Consider the following 14429-nt stretch of genomic DNA (forward strand, 5'->3'; position numbering starts at 1 on the left):
GCATCCACATTGTTACTTGGTGCCAGGAAGGGCTCTCAACAAGGTAAGTGTCCAGGCGTCTCGGAGTGAATCAAAGCGATGTTGTTTGGACGTAGAGAAGATACAAAGAGACAGGGACTGTCGATGACATGCCTCGCTCAGTCCGCGCAAGGGCTACTACTGCAGTGGATGACCGCTACCTACGGATTATGGCTCGGAGGAAAACTGACAACAATGCCACCATGTTCAATAATGCTTTTCGTACAGCCACAGGACATCGTGTTACGACTCTAACTGTGCGCAATAGGCTGCATGATGCGCAACTTCACTCCCGACGTCCATGGCGACGACCATCTTTGCAACCACGACACAATGCAGCGTGGTACAGATGGCCCAACAACATCCCGAATGGACCGCTCTGGATTGTCATCACGTTCTCTTCACCGATGCGTGTCACATATGCCTTCAACCAGACAATTGTCGGAGACGTGTTTGGAGGCAAACCGGTCTGGCTGAACGCCTTAGACACACTGTCCCGCGAGTGCATCAAGGTGGAGGTTCCCAGCTGTTTCGGGGTGGCATGTGGGGCCGACGTAGGCCGCTGGTGTTCATGGGAGGCGCCGTAACGGCTGTACGATACGTGAATGCCATCCTCCGACCGATAGTGCAACCATTTCAGCAGCAATTGACGAGATATTCGTCTTCATGGACAACAATTCGCGCCCCCATCGCGCACATATTGTGAATGACTTCCTTCAGGATAACGATATGGCTAGTCTAGAGTGGCAGCATGTTCTCCAGTCATGAACCCTACCGATCATGCCTGGAATAGATTGAAAAATGTTGTTTATGGACGATGTGACCCACCAACCACTCTGAGGGATCTACACCGAATCGCCTTTAGGGAGTGGGATAATCAGGATTAACAGTGCCTTGATGAACTTGTGGATAGTATGCCACGACGAATACAGGCATGCATCAATGCAAGAGGACTTGCTACTTGGTATTAGAGGTACGGGTATGTACAGCAATCTGGATCACCACCTCTGAAGGTCTGAGGCGTCTTGGCACGGTTCGTGCGGCTCCTCCCGTCTGAGCATCGGATCCTCCTTCGGGCATGGCTGTGTGTGTTGTCCTTAGCTTAATTTAGTTTAAATTAGATCAAGTAGTGTGTAATCTTAGGGACCGATGACCTCAGCAGTGTGGTCCCATAAGACCTTACCACAAATTTCCAATTTTTTTCAGAAGGTCTCTCTGTATGGTGGTACAACAAGTAATGTGTGGTTTTCATGAGCAATAAAAAGAGCAGAAATGATGTTTATGTTGACCTCTGTTCCAATTTTCTGTGGAGGTTCCGGAACTCTGGGAACCGAGGTGATGGAAAACTTTTTTTGATGTGTGTATCACGCATAATGTATTTTTAAAATAAAGGATAGCGTCGTAAAGTTCTTATTTATACTTAAAATTTTCTTCCTTAAATAAAACAGTGTGAACGCTTCTTCACACCTTGTGGCACTGAAAAACTACAGGTGAAGCATAATTCATATCATGTTGCCTTATGCTTCTATTTCTTTTTCCATATGATTTTGTGATGACCATATTCTAGATACGCAAAACCACAGGTCACATCAAATTTGCAGATCTACCGTATTCATATTAAACTACAGGAATATCTGAGCGAAAACGTGTCTACGATATTGGGGAGGCACCATCCCTGGATTCGATTCTATGTTATTCATGTTCGGTTCAGAAGGATAGTTTGAGAAGGGCTTCTACTCTACCACACATCAAGGAATCTGGAACATAATTCCTAATCGGACTGTTTAACCCACAGCTAAAAGATCACCTAAGACGGGAGATAATTCATTAGACGAGATATAAAAAATAAATACACTATGTGATCAAAAGTACCCGGACACCTGGTTGAAAATGACTTATAGGTTCGTGGCGCCCTCCATCGGTAATGCTGGAATTCAATATGGTGATGGCCCACCTTAGCCTTGATGACAGCATCCACTCTCTTAGGCACACGTTCAATCAGGTTCTGGAAGGTTTCTTGGGGAATGGCAGCCTATTCTTCACGGAGTGCTGCACTGAGGAGACTTATCGATGTCCGTCGGTGAGTCCTGGCACGAAGTCGGAGTTCCAAAACATCCCAAAGGTGTTCTTAGGATTAAGGTCAGGACTCTGTGCAGGCCAGTCCATTACAGGGATGTTACTGTCGTGTAACCACTCCGTCACAGGCCGTGCATTATGAACAGGTGTTCGATCGTGCTAAAAGATGCAATCGCCATCTCCAAATTGCACTTCAACATTGGGAAGCAAGAAGGTGCTTAAAACATCAATGAATGCCTGTGCTGTGGTAGTGCCACCGAAAACAACAAGAGATGCAAGCCCCCACCACGAAAAACACAACCACACCATAACCACACCGCCTCCGAATTTTACTGTTGGCACTATACACGCTGGCAGATGACGTTCACCGGGCATTCGCCACACCCACATCTTGTCATCGGATGGCGCCGTAGTGTACCGTGATTCGTCACTTCACACGACGTTTTTCCACTGTTCAATCGTCCAATCTTTACACTCCTTACACCAAGCGAGGCGTCGTTTGGCATTTACCGGCGTGATGTGTGGCTTATGAGCAGCCGCTCGACCATGAAATCCAAGTATTCTCACCTCCCGCCTAACTGTCATAGTACTCGCAGTGGATCCTGATGCAGTTTGGAATTCCTGTGTGATGGTCTGGATAGATACCTGCCTATTACACATTACGACTCTCTTCAACTGTCAGCGGTCTCTGTCAGTCAACAGACGAGGTCAGCCTGTACGCTTTCGTGCTGTACTTGTCCCTTCAAGTTTCCACTTCGCTATCACATGGGCAACAGTGGACCTAGGGATGTTTAACAGTGTGGAAACCTCGCGTACAGACGTATGACACAAGTGACACCCAATCATCTGACCACGTTCGAAATCCGTGAGTTCCGCGGAATGGCCCATTCTGCTCTGTCACGATTTATAACAACTACTGAGGTCGCTGATATGGAGTACCTGGCAGTAGGTGGCAGCACAATGCACCTAATATGAAAAACGTATGTTTTTGGGTGTTTGTAGTACTGATCGTAAGTACGAAAGTTTAATATTAGGGTAATATTTATCTTTAGAATTACAGAAATATTCTTAAGAACTAAGGTGTGCAGAATTGGTTCGAATACCGACAAAGAATTTAACTTGTGATTTCGTTCAATCAGCAGACCTCAACCCAACAGAAATATGCAACTAGAATTCACGAGGTCGCCCTCACTTAGACTAAACAACACCGAAGATATCAAAATGAACATTGGAAACCATGGTGGTATATAGATGATGAACGTATGCTGTAGAGGGATTTAGCATTATCCAATCGGGACAATTTAAAGCTATGCTACTGACTAAATCTATATGATTTGGCTATTAATAAAAACTTCTGTAGTCATATAACTTATAATTGGCCACAAAGGATGTGCAGTACATTTTCTACTACACTATTCAGTGATGCTTTTTAGTAACTCTCCGAGTGCGGAGACCTTTCAATCTGCTTCACACTGTTTTCACACTATCGGATATTATGGAAATATCAACCCGTTCTCCGATCCTCTTAATCTTCATATTGGTGATACACCTCCTTTTTACATGTGAGATCACTACTTTCTTTGTTTTCGAATAAGAAGGAGAATGAGAGAGCAATATATTGTCTTATGATTGCTACTGAATATAACAAGATAATGGCGATGTAAATAAGTATTTTTTCTATTAAATTCGTGTCCTGTTAAGTATTTAAACAGAATGCTGACGGCTTACTGTAGTAAAATACCAAGCAAAAACAGCGATCTTTTGATGCTCACAATCGGCGAGTGACACGATGAACCACTGCAGTGTTTTTGTTCGCTGACCAAGGAATTCAGACGCAGCCATTGTGATGTAATAGAATAAGTAGCTGGATCTGAACTCAGCTTGCTTACAACCACTCTCGTAGCATTCTTTGATTACCCAGAGGCTGAGCCCGTATTCGGAAATCCTATGTAACAAGTGGGCCTGTATTTCGTAGTAGGCAGCAACAATTTTGGCAGACTTTTCATCCAGATTTCTATCCCAAGATACAAAAAATGTTAATGAAATGAACGAAACATAGAATAAGGAGGAGATATTGTTAACTAGAAAGGTCTCCATAGGCAAAAGGAGATACTGTTAACTTGAAAGGTCTCCACAGGCAAAAGGATTTCTTCATTTGCATTTAATTAATTTCGTCCTCTGATGAATAACACCTGTGTCACGACCTGTACGAAGAAACAAATTTTTCAGGACTCTGCAGCCTACAATACTCATGGTAGAAGATTTGGGTTATTATTGATGGAGCAAAAACTTGGAATAGATGAGAATGTGGAGGAAAACTGCTCGTCTCCTTTCGAAGAACTGTTACACAGCGGGAATATATTATGGTCAAATATAAAATTTTCTCAAAGTCCTCTCCAGCCAGCACCAAGCCAAGGCAAGCCAGGCCAACGCCCCGTGACGCAGTCAAAACGACAGACCCGCAGAACGCTGACATTGCAGAAAGCAGAACAAACACAGAAGCAATAGCTTCGCACGAATCGTAAACTCAGCAACACGGCCTCAGTGAGGAGAAGACATCATGTCATTCTAACGACACTACTTGGTTTCGTGAGAGAGAGTAAAAGTTTCACAAGAATGACTATCAGCCAGCTGATTTGGTGGAAAGGCAACAAGCTGAAAAACGTAAAGCCATTCTTGCGACATAGAATGGTGATAAGGACTGTTGATGGGTCTAGAAAAGTAAGCCACATACGTTCATCGCCGGCCAGACATAACGTCTGCCTCAGAAAAGCAGTAATAAATGCTGATGCTTCTGAGCCCGTCTCTTCATCTTTATGATGCGGTACACCGGGTATGAGGTTGAACCTTTGATGTGCTGCTACCGTTCGCCAACATAACTTCTGCCTTCGAGACTACGACCGGTCTTGTCTGCTGTACTCACACGCTGTGACTGATGAAAAGGCTTGCACACTTCTGTATCCGGCTTACTGAGCCGAACTGATGGTGTTTGGTGCACTGTCCACTTGTCGCAGTACCTGCGACTTGTGTCAACCACTGCTGTCCCCTACTAGTACCAGAAAGCAGTCATCAACATCCCCAATCTTCGTTGGTGCAGGGATGCTGAGAGATTGTTCGAGCACACCACTTCGATGTCTATGAGAGTGCTCTGGTAAAATCACAGTCCCCATTCTGAGCAGGAAGGCCCGTTGTACGGACTGCGCCGATCGCCAGCACAGTCTACCGCCAGCCTGACACCATAGTTCTGTGAGCTAGATGGCACAGGCTGATGTCAGCCAGAGATTGCTGAGACAGCGAGCCAGAGACTGCTGACACAGCTTCAGCAAGTCCCGAGGCTGCGTCCTGCAATGCCGCCGACGTGGGCACCAGCACAGAGAAGAATACACGATTGTAAACTTCACTGTAACAAATTCTTGTTCCGCTCCTGTCGTATCATCAACTCCCAGCGCACTGACTGGCCTGCTCCTTCGCACTCCATGCTCCATCATCCATACTACAGAACTGACAACAAGCACAACACTTAGAGATATACATTGTTGTAGGCAGCAGTATTACAGTCAGCCATTCAGCACGTCGACGACAGACAGACAAATTAAAATTAACGTCTCCGACTAAGTACTTCTTTACATACGAATCTAGTAAGTACACCTTCATTAATCCCATATGAATATTCTGATAGTTTCACACTAATGACAATATTTAGGTATAATAACGGATATAATTAGTCGTCCCTATTGATAAGCATGTGAATTTGTAGCAAGTTTAAGGTAGAAGAAAATAATTGTAACAACTGCTGCATAAGAGGCCTACCTAAAATTCTCTTCTGTTCCAGAATGATACCCCTCTCTATGGTTTAGCTTTATAGCCTAGCTACTAAACTGGGAATAAAACTTAATGAGAAAATCATCCAGATGCTTTGCATCAAATTAATTTAGGGCTTTCTAGTACAGCCACTCGAACAGTTTGCGTATGGAAACTAGTATAGACGGGAATTGACAACATCACAGGGAATGCTTCGCAACTTTGTCATTTTCCTCTAACTTCCGGGTGTCCGTTGAACTATCCGTTTACATTTGCTCAAAACTTTTGATGTGATGTCAGTGAAATATTCTGAATGATTCTCATTTAAGACGTGACACTGAATAAGTAAATGTCATTGTTTGAGTTGGATTTTAGTGCCTAAGTTAGACTGCTCTTTACTTTGACATTCCGAGCAATTTACCTTAGCACTGTGATAGTAACGTGAGAACGCAAGTTGTAGCAGCGTCTCGTTGGCTTCTGCTGGGCTAGCTGCTTAAATGTCAACTCAGATCGCACTGGAGAAATGCTGCGGTTTGTCAGTTTTTTCCTAGTTTTCTTTATTTGATCTGTAATCGGCGAGAACGAAATTCAGTAACTAAACGTTAAGGGAAGCTTTGCATCCTAAGCCGTCTCACAGACGGAGAAGTAACTGTAAGTGTCTACGTTGAGAATTTAAATTTACATAAGAAAGTTTCTGAAAAGAAAAGAAAAACTTGAAGGGGTCATTAATGACTGTGATTTGTGTTCTGTTCGTCAGTTAGGGAATCATCTCCCCTGCAAGGTTATGGAAACAATAATCACACTGAGCAGCATTTGTCTATGATAAATCTGAATGTGGAAACCTTTGGAATAGAACTGCAGACTTGTTCATACCTTCATTTTTGTTTCTGCATTAGAGAGGATGCATTTTGCTTGTGAAAGACACATTGTGGTTACTGTGTAAGCGAATAATTTGTTTACTGAGTTTCCTTATGTCTCTACTCTCACCACCATATTTCCAAAATGTGGTGGAAGTCCTAAAATGACGATGTTATTTTGTGGGGCGCTCAACTGCGCGGTTATCAGCGCCCGTACATATTCCCAACCTTTATCCAGTTCAAAGGATGATGATGAAATCATGAGGACAACACAAACACCCAGTCATCTCGACGCAGGTGAAAAAACCCTCACCCGCCGGGAATCGAACCCAGGACCCCTTGCTCGAGAAGGGAGAACGCGACCGCGAGACCACAAGCTGTGGACAATATATGTGTCGCCTGCTACAATTTTCAAAAGTGTTTCCTGATATTTGTTATTACTGGTTTTGCAGTTACTTTCTCTTAATAAGAGGAAATGTATTGCCCTGTTTTAATTTTACGTCAGCTATCGCGGCGACAAATGTGATTCCGTTGAAAACAGCTAATATAAATGTGAAGGTGGCCTCCAGCAACCTCCAGGGGTCGATAACAGTCATGACCACATAAATCATTTTAATACTGCGACTAAAACAAATTATTTATTATCCTTTCCCTTTTATTGCGATAAACTTTCGACGTAAGACAGTTATGATAGATATGTAACTCAATTACATTGTCTTGTAAATTTTAGTCATGATGGTACATTTATGCATCAAAGATCCTCACGTCTCATGCTGCACGAGCAATTGTCACTTGAGTGACTTTGCAATCCCTGTGTCGAAATTTTATGACATTTGCGTCAGCGGCTATAAAGGTCTTACTCCCTCAATTACGATACTTACAGTCAGTGTATGTTCTTCAATGCTCCGTTTGTAACATTACCCATAGCCTTTCGCTGTCGGATTAATTTTCACTGCGAATCGAACAGTTGTGACGGTGCAGAACACAAGAAAATTGCATCGGTCGACTCAGAGAGAATATGGAATTTCAAACACCGCTTGACAACGTACTGTCGTACATCAGTCACTGTTACAGTAGGTGGCAGTTTACAAGGGTGCGTGGGGCTAGGTTAGTACTGACCTACCTGCCGGTACGGCGTTCTTGCTGGACAACCGCACTGTTCCAACCACCTCTGGGTTAATTCTGATAGGCTCTTTTGATTGAAACTTGAATATTTCTACTCCTCATACTCCTATCACTATGCTCGTCTTACCATTCTTACTGTAATAAAATCCTGCATCATTTACCAGGTTAGGAAGGGAGATTAGGGTTTAATGTCCTGTCGACAACGAGGTCATTAACGATGGATTGTTTCAAGGAAGGGGAAGGAAATAGACTGTGCTCTTTCAAAGGAACCATTACGGCGTTTGCCTGAAGCGATTTAGGGAAATCACAGTAACCCTGAATTAGGATGGTCGCATGTGATGTGGGTTTGAACCGTTCCCAAGCCCCCCCCCCCCCCAAGTGCGAGCTCAGTACGCTAACCAGTGCTACATCTCGCTTGGTCATACATTAGAACTGCAATTTAAATTCACTTAATGATTCAGGCCATGTTTCTCTGGTTGTTGCGTGTGCTTAAGCAAAGGTGTCACCACAGAGACTCCATCTCGCAGTTCTGTAAGATGAAGGTACGCAAGTTGCTAGGACTGTGTAACGGTTAAATCTAAATGTAGCTTTCAAAGTATTCACAATAATCTGTGCATATGGCTTCGAATGCTCGCTGGAGGAATGGAAGTACAAACAGTCTCCACTAAGTTCCACATTATAAATACGTCTTAATTTGAGGATCAATCAACTTTTGGTTGATACTAAGATTGTATTTTTGAGCAGTAACATAACCTCAGCTATTAAACACAGAAATTCTGTCCCACGCTCGCCTAGATGAACATTTCCCAGATACTGTGATTTCTCTCTATCTTAAGCAGTCTCAAAATGGAAAGCTCATTCATTAGCAACTTTTTGCTTTTGTTGCAAAGCCATCACCAGCATTTATATTGTAGTCATTATGGGTAGATTATAATTTTCATTCCTTCAGTTTTATGGACTGAATAACACTTTGCTTAAGGTTGACATATCCGATACATTACTGTCAGCGTTTTGCGTTCCTTGTTCCAAATTCTCATGACAACTGCTTCTCCATTCATGTTATCAGAAGTGGGAATAGAACATGCACTGCACCCATACAATTGTTTTGTTTTCTTCTCAGCGTTTTGACTCCTATTTTTGGTCATTGTTCAAGACTTCTTTGCACCGGTATCTTTTATAATCCGAAACAATATGTTCTTCGCAGCTTATCAAAATTATCAGTGGATGTTCGCATTTTCTTATCAGTGTTATATTGTCTTTTTATTTGTGTTTTATGTGTTAACAGTGGTGGCAATGAAAGCTTTCTTACAGTAAACTCTTTTTAAATGTACAATGTTTAAAAGAATGTTATTTACTGATCATATTAATAGCATCTAGTGATGCTAAAAAATCCAATCACTTCTGGTGAATGAGCCTTTTAGTTTGCAGTACACTTCAGACAGAAAAACAAAAATAGTTACAACTGCTACTAATGAGGAGGACCACCTAAGTATTTCTCCCTGTTCGTTATTTATGGTGCTCCCTCTGCAGTCACTGACTGGATATTATTCGTAACTATGCCTTAGTCCCAAATTGCAAATTACAGAAATGTGAATGAAACTCGTTGTCCTAAACTTTAGGTATTTCGATTCCTAGTCAAAACAATGGCAGCCGGTGCTGCCGCATCTGCGAATCGTGAGCTTCTCAAGTGCTAGCCAGCTCAAGAAACAAACTGGCTATGGAAACATATCCTTCCTGTCTCTAGTTTAATGGACAACCAGCAACTTTGTAGAATACGTTTGGAAACTATGCGACCATCGACTTAGTTCCTAGAGCAATTCAGAACTATCCTGTTAAATTCACCTGATAATTTCTTACCATTTCCAATAAATAATCTGAAAGATTCTTACTTAAGATGGAACGTTGGATTGCCAAATTTGTGATTTGATTCCAGGAAGTTAGTTCTACGTATGTAGACATATTTGGTAGATTCTGGACCACTAGAGCAATCTTATAAAAAATTAAAAATTACTCGTTAACACTCGCATTTTTTATTTTCCATAAGATTGATCTAATTTTTCAGAACCTACAAAATCCCTTTTACCTAATAATAATATTACATAATATAATATAATATAATAGCAGAATAATAACTATTTACTTTATATACATTCCCCATAGGTGAATGTAATGTAATCAGAAAATTAATTATCACTTTAGAAAACAATTTTTAAAAAAAGCATTTTTTACAACTTTTCCTTAGCCTCAAAAATTGTCCTATTTTTTACTTTTGTGACAAACGTGTTTTTAAAATTATTTACTTTCTATTTTAGCAGCCATAAGATTATAATGATTTGTTGTTTGTAAATTTTTTTTAGATAACACTTATTTACAGTTCTATCACATTCACCAGTAACTTTAATTTTACTATGTTCTTTCCAGCATTCTTTACATGCATAACAATGTCCACCTGTTCGATATTTATCTCTATAAAATTCATCAATACTTTTTTTAATCATACATTCACTACGTTGTCTTAATTGTGGCTTGGCACAGCCTAAGGACTGCTTTAGCTGTCGCTTAATGTTGTTCATTTAAATAATATAAAATTAATTAGAAAAATTATTTTTTAAAAATTTCACATCGTGAACTCTATATCATGAAATTCATTATTTCTATTTTTAAGTTTCTTCATTCCTTTATATTTCAGTTTCATTTGTCCTTTTTTAATTACTTCAAGATCCCAAGGATCAATTAATTTGTAATATCTATTTTGTAAAATAACTTTAAAATCATTATTAAGTTCCATACAAATTTTTTCTCCATATCTAGTATTTAAATATTCATAGTCAGTAACATTATACAAAACATTAATCTCTCATTCAGTTATTTTTTTAATCTCTATCGAGACACTAGCATCATTAATCTTCTTGATTATAGTCTCCATATGTAGAAAAAATTTTATTACATTTATATATAATAATTTTTTATTTGATTTTCAATAATGAGTAATGACCATATGGTAATGTATCTGTTTTATTTTCCAATACATATCTTTTACTATCATGAGGACTTCATGATTTTTTATTTACTTGAATTGTATATATTTCATGTTTTCACTTTTAATTAAATTAAATTTTCTATATTGTTCTATATTGTTAAACAAACAAACTTTATTAAATTCTAAACTTATTTTGTTTTAAACATCACATTTTCAATTCCTTTGGATTTCTTTTCAATTTTGCCACCAACTTTATAACCATACATCTTTGTTCTTAAACAACAAAATTCTTCCATTATTTTTCCATTACATTCATCTTTCATTTTACCAATATCTTTCTTATTTACTTGTGGAATATTATATATATTATTTGTTGGATAATCACTTGTATCAAAATAATCAATCATCGATTTCATATCTTCGAAGAATTCTTTGGTTTTAATTTTGTAAATATAACTACCTGTATCTTGATAGCAATTCAATATTTTCCCCATATATAGGTTTCATAACTCTATAGTGAAAATCATACATTAATTCTTTAGATATTTCAAGTATACTTAATCCAATATAAATAGGTTTATTAAATATTATTTTAGTTTTATTCATATGGATAGCAGCAAGATTTTCATTAAATACAGATCTATGTTTAAAGTACGTGTAGCTAAAAATTTATCATTTATTTTAGTATTTGAAACTAATATTATATCTTGTCTATTTTTTATATTCTCCATTGATTTACCAAATACAGAATTATTCATTAAATTATAGAAATCTTTTTCAAAATCATTTGTTGCTTGTGTTCTTAACTTTGTGTTTAGATCTATATACTTCTTTAACCAATTAGATTGTTTAAATTTTAAAACTTTGTATATTTTTGTAAGTTGCATTCCTAAAAGTAAGTATTGTTTAAGATTTCTATAATGTACTACATAATTACACTTTTTATCTAAAGTAGTTATTAATTTACTTTCACCTGTACCTGGAACAAGTTTTGATTCAGGAGCTAGCAGTAAATCTTTATGTAAATCATGTAATTCTTTTAGATATTCTAGATCTACTTCAAATATATATCCTTCTTGACTATTGTTCGAAATTGCATTTATTTTTCTACAATTAAAATTATTTGGTTTTTCCATTTAAATCCACCATATGGTAAATATTGGATCATAGCATAACCATATAAATTATTTGCATCTAGATACATTATGAAATTTGACATTTCTTTCTTATTAAAATATTTCAAATATTTATTGTTTGCTTTTACGTATCTTTTACAACATGGTGAAATTCCACCTCTTATTCCTTTTTCAACCATTAGAAGCATATCATAACCATGTAATAATTCAAGATTTTGATCAGTAATTTGTAACATTGCATCCGAAGATAAACCTGGCACTGTAAAATACCAAGATGAATCTAAATTATATGTATTTAAATATGCTTTTCTAAAATTTTCAAAAACATCACATAACAATAATACATCAGTTTTAAGATATAAATCATGATTTCACCAAGATTTTTAAAATTGAATTTATCCCAAACTAATTTCATGTGTTCATGATCTTCATCGCTTATGTCACAATCATTTAATTCACTATAAAATATATAATTTGTTGGTAATTGTGTTTCTTCAAATTTATTTCAAGAGCCCATGTAATCATATGGATAAGCACATTTTCCAATTACTGAGTTAAATAATTCTGGAGAAACATACTTTTTACTATTTTCAATTGATTTTTCTTTAAATGTGATGAAAGCTTATCAAGTGAAGAAGCCATAAATCTAAATGTATCAACAAATCTCGTTTCTAATTTTTTTCGTATATTTACTAAAACTAAGATACTGATTTTCATTATTCTATTTCTTTATTATCATAACCAAGTTCTTTTACAAAAAGATGTGAATCATAAGCAGATATATTTATATAGATAAATACGTAGAAAATCAGGTTGTTGTAGTTTTAAATTACACATATTACATAATGGAGCAATATATTTTCCAGTTACATCATCTGATGATGAAGTTTTTTATTATTTTTTTGTATAATGACATTTACATACTGTAAAAACTCTAGATTTATGATACATTTTGCATTCATCAAGTGTAAGTGGTTTCATTTCTTTAATTTCAGAATATATTCTTCCAGTTTCTTCAACTTTTATACATTCTATAAATTTTTTATAACGATTTGGTCCTCCATAAACAACAGGATATATATGTGTTCATGATCTTCATCCCTTATGTCACAATCATTTAATTCAATATAAAATATATCATTTGTTGGTAATTGTGTTTCTTCAAATTTATTTCAAGATACCCATGTAATCATATGGATAAGCACATTTTCCAATTACTGAGTTAAATAATTCTGGAAAAACATACTTAATATAATTAGAAAGTCCACTTGGTTCATGTTTTTGATATTTCATTGAATATGGTGTTTTGACATTTGGTTCACAATTATCGATCTTTAAAAGTAAACTTTCAAAATCAGCAGTAATTAATTGGAACTTTTTGTGTATATTGTTAATTTTCAAAACATACAGATTCTCCTTCACCTGGCATTTCAACTTTTAATGGTTTATTAGTTAAACAATTTTTTGTGTGTTCACCTAAATCACAAATGAATTTTACCGTTTCATGTTTGGTAATTTGATTTGATACAAGTCAAGATAAATTTTTTATATAACAGTAGTTTGAATTACTATCTTTCTTAAAATAAAGTAGATTTACATATTTTCATTTTTAGATTTTGTTATTTTTAACAGATATACTTGATAATTTTCATCTTCATTGTCAAATGAATAAACATTTATACATAAATTAATTATATTTTCAATTTTTGGAATATGATCGACTAATAAAGGAAATTCAATATTTTCAAATTTTTTATCAAGATCAAGACCAACATTTTTATATTTTGCTACTCTATCAGAATGATCATCTACAGGAAACAAAGCTGATTTTATAGCCCACAAAACACACTTTTGATCAGTATTTTTTACATAAACACACGCTTTCTTATTTTTAATTTTATCTGGTAACCCAATATAAGATGATCCTCTTAGTGGAACATATCTGTAATTGCTAGCTGTAAAACAATAATTCTATTTAATGACCATTCTGATTCTTGTGATTGAACATTAGATATTTTCTCTAAAATATGTCTTTTACCATATTTTAATGTTTTATAAAAACCTTTTTCTGTTAAAATAGTATAGTTCAGTGTTTGTTGTCCAAATTCTTGACTTCTTCATTTATTTCATCTGTTTATCATTACGCCATGGTGTACTTTCAAATAGTCTTTAACAATTTTAAAAAATTACTGCATTTAAGAAATATTAGGATCAAGTATATCTATACTATTTTCTAGATTTATAGTTTGTAATCTATTTGTAAATGCTTTTTCAACTATGTAATCTTTAATTGCTTTTCAATCTTTTGGATTTACAAATATATTTGTAGAAAATGGGAATATTCTTTTTAATGGTTTATCTTCTGAAGTTAGAGAAACATCATAAATGTCATAATATGGTAGCTTTTTGCAACGATTTTAACTTATTTCGTCTTTA

The sequence above is a fragment of the Schistocerca serialis genome, chromosome 3 (genome assembly GCF_023864345.2).
Source record: "Schistocerca serialis cubense isolate TAMUIC-IGC-003099 chromosome 3, iqSchSeri2.2, whole genome shotgun sequence".
NCBI classification, from domain to species: Eukaryota; Metazoa; Arthropoda; class Insecta; order Orthoptera; family Acrididae; genus Schistocerca; species Schistocerca serialis.